This window comes from Gallinula chloropus (assembly GCF_964237585.1).
Source record: "Gallinula chloropus genome assembly, chromosome: 1".
Taxonomy (NCBI): domain Eukaryota; kingdom Metazoa; phylum Chordata; class Aves; order Gruiformes; family Rallidae; genus Gallinula; species Gallinula chloropus.
The window spans coordinates 83,254,255-83,261,147 of NC_140085.1; positions in this window are offsets into that span (position 1 = coordinate 83,254,255).

Here is a 6,893-nt window from a genome sequence, read left to right on the forward strand (position 1 = left end):
CATGCTCATCAAAATCCTTTTCTCTTTGGATACTGCAAGTACTTCACTACATGAGCTTTTGAGGAAGAGAAATAGAAAAATTTGCCAGGAAAGGTTTATCTCTAACTATGAACATGTGTGTGAACCCCACCTTGGCAATTAATTTTCACCTGGCTGCTCAATGACTTTTTTGTGCTAGCCCTGCAGAGCTGCCTGTAGAGCTCTCCATCACTGCCCCCAACTAAAATGTTTTTCCTGTCACCTTCAAAACAAGAGGCTGAGCTTTTGATGGGCTTTCAGGACCCATTAGGATTAGACCTGTGTTAAGGGAAAAGAAATAAGGGACAAAATCAAATATACTAGTTATCCATTTGCATTTAATTTGGAAACCTCTAGACTGTGCACTTTATACATTTCACTCAACTACTCTAAAGTGCAGAGACTAAACAAAGCAAATTTGAATTAGAATACATAGGAGGATTTTTTTGGACTTCGCTTTAACTGGAAATTTGATTGACTGAAGTTCTGATAGTCCTAAAGCTTAACTGCTTGGTGTCATCAAGGAGGTGAACTTTATGGCTGAGTTTTACAATCTGAAGTGTTTATGTGCAAAATATACAAGAGTTTCTTATGAAAGTGTTGTTACCAGGCACTGCTATAATACTACTAATGCTTCTGCATTCTTACTTTCGACATCTCCTATTTAGATGTCAAGGTGCCAGAAGGTTTGGTACAGTACAGGAATTTTGGATGAGGAATCTCAAAAATAATGGAGATCTTGTTATTTTATAACAGTGCCTCTGGTCCTTCCAATTAAAAAAAAAAGATGTATTTCTCACTTGCACCTCATACAAATCAAATGCTAGATTGTAGCTCGGGAACAGAGAGTGCTACAGTGGCACCAACCTCTTCAACAGCCTATACCTGGGCAGAGGATAATCAGGGAACTGTCCAGGGGATGGAAGAGGCTGCCCAAACCAAGTGCAATCATACAAAAGAGAAAGAAACCTGGGAGGAGAATTTATATCAAAAGGAGGGGGAGCCTTCCAGGGTGGTAAGGGCACAGGGAATGGTACTTGGAGAGTTTCCACTAGTTTTCTTTTCTTGTTTCCTACATGGTTATTTAAAGGACAGTGAGCGATACCTAAGCAAAGGGTCTGTGAAGTTGTGAAATCTGGAATTTTACCCTCCATAGTGGATAAACCCCCTGTTTAACACCCTTTCCTTCAGGAAGACATTTAATGGTAGACATCCCCATTTCCATACAAGATACTAACCCACTCACCTTGAAGCCTGTCTCTAGCCCCAAGCTGCCCTCTCTCTAGAAGAGAGAAACAACTCTGGAAAGGTGGAGAGATAGAGAGGGGGTAAGAGGAAGCTGCGCTTTATCTACCACACACACCAGCTGAAGTTATCCAGAGAAAATATCCAGCCACTTCCTGTCCTGCCACCCCAGCTTTTCACAATCTTTTGAAAAGATGGAAGCACTGCTCCTTTCTTTACTGCCCTCAGCCTGCTCTAGTTCATAAGATGTAGGAGACGGATGAAGGACAGAGACAAGAGCAGGCCAGCAAGAACATGCTGGAGAAGGCATGATGGCTCTCTGAGCTGCTTAAAACTATTCCAAACACCTGCACATTGCTCAGTCAGAGAATATAACACTGAGCCTGACTGAATACTCAGCAACTTGGGGTGTCCAAGATCATACTGGCTGAGACCAGCTCTTGTTCTGTGCTGAGCTTTCTGCTTCCTCTTCACCTCAAGAGTCTTGAAGCCACAAAGATGCTCCCAATAAAACCCACATAAAGAACAAATGACCATCATTAAAACAGTATACAAACAAATAATTAAACTTGAACCTGAACAGTCACTTTATTTTGCTAATGTCAGGTAAGACTTCTGAGGCAACAAAGAAGCATCTCCCATAGCCTCAAAGCTGCTGCTGGGGCTTCTTAGTAGCTGCCACAGGAGTACTTCGAACTGTGACAATATTACCTGTGGCCACAGCAGAGCCTTCATGGAGCCGGGCCAGTACTCTTGTTTATCCAAGCGCTCTGAAACTCCCTGTGGCCAAAGAAACTCGAATGCTGCCTCTTCTTCCCTGGCCAGAAAGAGGCCCCACACGCAATACCACCCCAGCTCCCCTGAGTTTAAGCACACCACATGGCTACTCTTCACAGGCAAGAGACCACAGAGACAGATAAAACGCTTTGCTGAGGCACGCTAATCCAAGCAAAGTAAGAGCTGCCTGCACCTACATGATGATCTGTCTCCATTTCTCTTTTTCAGGGCTTGGCACAGGGGCTTTCCCACATACTTAACCCAGCCAGCAAGGAAGAGCTACCAACAGCCAAGCTCAGCTTTCTGCAACTCCCAGCCCACCAAGCCAGCTGAGTTGCTTGGTTGGCTTCAAACCAGCACCAGCTCGTCAGAGCCCCACACAGGTATGATTTGTCAGCCAGTCATGACCCCAGCCCTTAGGTTTTCCCAGGTAAAACCATTTATTTTCTTACTTCCTTGCCCACTGCCTCAGCACTGAGATAGAAAACAATTAACAAACTAGTGCTGCCCATGCTGGTCCTGCCTGAGCGGAGAGGTTGACAGTCATTTTGCATGGCTGGGGAGCAGAGCTTGCCCGCCGTGCAGGCGCAGTATGAAAGGCAGATGCTACCAAGCCATTCAGCTTTTGCCGGTGCCTAAAGAGCAAAGGGGCCACGACGGACTCAAGGCAATTAAAAGCTCGACTGGGATGAGGCAGGGTACTCTCGAAAGACGCCGCTAATGCCATCCGGGCAAAGGACACCGCTTGTAAACCCCGCCCCGGCGCTGCCGGCGACAGCACCTCGAGCAGCCGGGCCGGGCCTCACGGCGGAGCGACGCCCTCCAACGCCTCAGGCCGCCCGCTCCTCCTCCCGCCGAACCAGCACCCCCGGCCGGGCTGGACGGGATCAGCGCCACCCCGCGGCTGCCGGGAGAGATCGCGCCGAGCCAGGCACAGCCTCGCCCCGCCACCGCGGCGGCCCCTGGCGGGAGGGGGCGCGTGGGGGGAGGGGAATAGGAGAGGAGGGGAGGAGAAGGGAGCAGGAGCCGAGCGGAGCGGAGCCCCCGGCGTTCCCTGACCCGAACAAGCGAAACATCCAGCGGCTGCGAAACCCCGCGGCCCCCTCCCCGGCCGCGCGTTTCCACAGCCGGGGCACGGCTTCGATTTACCCGGCCTCGTAAGAGCTGCCAGCGGTCACGTACCGCCTGCAGCAAAGCCCGGGTGAGGCGGCCAGCGGACGCGGGGCTGTACGGCTTCGGCGAAACCCACGGCAGCATGAAAGGCGGCGGCGGTTTTGCTAGGAGGCGACGGTTTGTGGCGCGGAAAGGACACTACCGCCCCAGCAAGCGGGGAGGTGCTGCCTTCTGCCCGGCAAGCTGCTCTGCTTGCCGCGAGGGATCCTGCAGTGCCGCGGGTGCTGGACCTGTTAAACCTCCTAAACCGTGACGTTTTCACTCGCATCATCGGTCAGCAATAAAAGCTGCCTGCACCACACCTCTTTGCAGCCCCCCAAAGTGCCCCAATTCCCACATTTTCTAACAAGCCTCACCCACAAGGAGCACATTCCCCAGTCCATTTCCTGCTCTCCCCGTGCTGTTTGGCTTCAGCAGAAACCTGGGGCCAGGTTCTCACTGAGGCTCGGAAACCGCTGGGAACAGTGAGTGTGGTGTAGAGAAGCCTACAGCCACGGGTGAGGGCGAGGACTGAGGCCACGGATTGTACTTTCCCATGCCCAGCACTGAAGGCTGAGGACACCTGGTCAGTCTGTCCCTTTCCCATCAGTCTTCTGTTGGGCAGGAGACTATAGGGCAAGGCATATGTCACAGTCCCCTGGGGCGACAAGCTCTCACTAGCATGCAGCAGCAGTAAGAAAAGAAGGAAAAGGTGTAATTATTTGAAAAAGTGTGGAAATGGCAGAGTGGGGGCATGCACCAGGTTACCTGCTTTAAACCACCTTTTGGTGCACCTGCATCTTCACAGTTCCTTCACACAGAGCTTTACATTTTAGATGAGCTGAATCATGCCCAGCCATCCACAGCAGATAAAAGTATGTCCAAAACAGATGCTATCGTACTAAAATCACGTGGTCTTGCAGTCTATGCAGAGCTTTCACTGCAATGAGTTCTACACAAATATCATGCTCAATTTTTAAGACAACAGCCAGTGTAGTGTCTCTGCTGGAGCCTGAGATGACTACACCTATCATGGGAAGAAACACTCCAAGCTCCAGCACTGCTGTCTTACACTAACTCATCTGGATGTGGAAAGGGGTGTTTCCGTAAGTGGTCAGTACCAACTCCCCAAAGCTGTTGCTTCAGCTGGTCTCCAGCTGAACACCAGTGAGGTAGAGAGCAAGCCACCCGCCCAGCTCCTCGGGAGCACAGTCCTTCAGCAACACCCATTCCCAGTAAAGTAACATCCAAGACAGAGGCAGTGCTAAGGATCAAGAGCTGTGATTCTGCTTTGAGACAGCTGTCTATCATAATAAACACCATCTCCTGCCCTTGTTCTGCTCCTTCTATATTAAATAGGAAGAGAATTCTCACACACCACACACACCCCCGCCAAAACCTCCTCACAAAAATTTTTTTCAAGTCTTGTTCAAACAGAAACATGGATTGTCTGGGCTGGTTCAAACCCTAAGTTAAATTAACAGGAGAGGAGTTGAAATAAACACAAGTTGTTTATTTTCTAATTAAGTCTAAATTTATTCATTACCCTAGTAAAAAAAAAGTTTTGATTACAAGTGGCAGAACAGTATAAAAGTACAAAACGGGTTCCATAATTTCTAATACATTAATACAAAGTGCATGACTACATACAGTTCGTTTTGCATTACTACTGGGAAATGGAAGAGGTGAGAGGGAGATGGGGAAGCAGTTGGCAGTTGAAATCTAGCAATAAATAAATAAATACAGAAGAGATGATCCATATCAGAGCACATCCTACCACCAATACTGCAGCCTTAGGTGTACAGAATTACTGATGCTGAAGACACAAATTCAAATGCAAGCAGATGTCTGCAAAAACAACTAGGACTTGTTCAAGCCCTTATTAGACAAGGCCAACCTCGTTAAGTTGTTATACAAGCAAGTATCCATTTTATCTGTGGTTGGATTTGATGATCTTAAAGGTTATTTTCCAACGTAAATGATTCTATTTGGTTGCAGATGAAAGCAAGGTAGGCAGCTTTGTGCTTCCTTCAGAATCTCAGAGAGTTTAGGAAAAACAAAGACAGACCAACAAAAGCTCCCAAGTTGTAAGGCTGTGATAAGTCAAAGCCCTGTTTCCCCTGATGTTTCTCTCCAGAGGTTGACTTACCCAGTGGGGGGGAGAATCAAGCTTTGAGGGTAAAGGTTCCTCTTAAAACCTTCATATTTTTCCCTACTTATAGTTTCACACACTAAACTGTTCATTTCAGGAAGTGAGATTGAATGGAAATCCAGTCCTAAGCCCTACCCACCACAGTATTATGCAGATGACTCACCAAATGGAAAGCTTGTAGCAATCCATTTTAGAATATCCCAAAAGAATAAGGGTAATAAAAATCCCCTCCTTCCCCCCAAACCAGAAGCAAACGAATAAAAAAAAGCAGAATTCCCAATTAAACCTTCATAAAAGGAACATGAAGCAACTGGGAGCTAAAACTGCAGCAGTCTTCCAGGAAGCTGCTTCTGCCCTCCAGGCAAAGCAAAGTTTGAAGGAGCGTCACAATGGTTTGCACACAAGTGTGTCTGTGAATTTATGAAGAACTACTACCTTTTGATCATGTATGCAAACAGAGCTGCCTCAATTCGGTACAGCACCATTCTTAACAGCACTCTTCCTAATTTGCAGCCAGCAAGTCGAGCAATCACACAAGCACTGATCATTTAAACAAACCAACCAAAACCCAAACACCAAGGGGAAAAGTTCTGAAACAGCAAGAGTGAATCCAGACCCCAGGCTGCAGTCAGATCAAGCCCCTGGACCAGAGGCATGATTTGCTTCAGCAAAGGGGTTAGGTTCTTTGTCAGGTCCCAAACCAGCAAGTCTGGTCTATAGTCACATTTCAGCTGCACTGGGCCAACTGATGGCAGTCACTCAGTTTCAGCCATCACCTACTCTGACATCAAGGTGTTTCCTTGGTCCACCTCTAATCACCAGTCAGTTACTACATGAAGGCCAGGGTGTCTGCTGTTGGGTTCAAATAAAGTAGCCTCCTAATTAATTATGTTCAGTTCTTAGGTAAATCTTCCTCCTTAAGGAAGAGAGCTCTCCCACCTCCTCTCAAGACCATTTTAAGTTGGGGGTCTTCTCTGATAACTACCACTTGTCATAAAGATGTCTGCAGTTTGCCAGTCTGTGTCACATAGGAAGGATGAAATATTTGTTACATCAGTAGTATAGGGTGAAATCTCCACACCTTTAAAAAAATATATGTTTATATAACTAGAGAGGTGACTTAAAACATTTCTGTGTATTAGTTCACCTCATTGACTCATAATGTATCTAAGAATGAAATTTTTTTCTTGGGGATTTAAGGGAGGTTACTAACCAACTTTTAAAAAATGCCTTACACCACTGCTTCTTTCAATACAGAAAGATGAACTACATACACTTTAATATACAAAAACCCCATCCTTATGTTCATTTGTGAAGCAAGTGGGGGAGGGGGAAAGGGAGGTGGAAGATCAGAGGGACAACCTCGCAGCAGCATTCAGCTTTGCTAAGTGTTCCACAGCATCTTAAATATTATGTACAGTCTTTCTGAAAGGATACAAACTGGCTTCAGAGTTTGTGGAATTGTAGCAGTAAAACCCAAAACAGTTCTAGGGAATAGTCTTTTGGCAGCATAGCAGGTGTCCAAAGTGAAGAGTCACTTTTCTAGTAT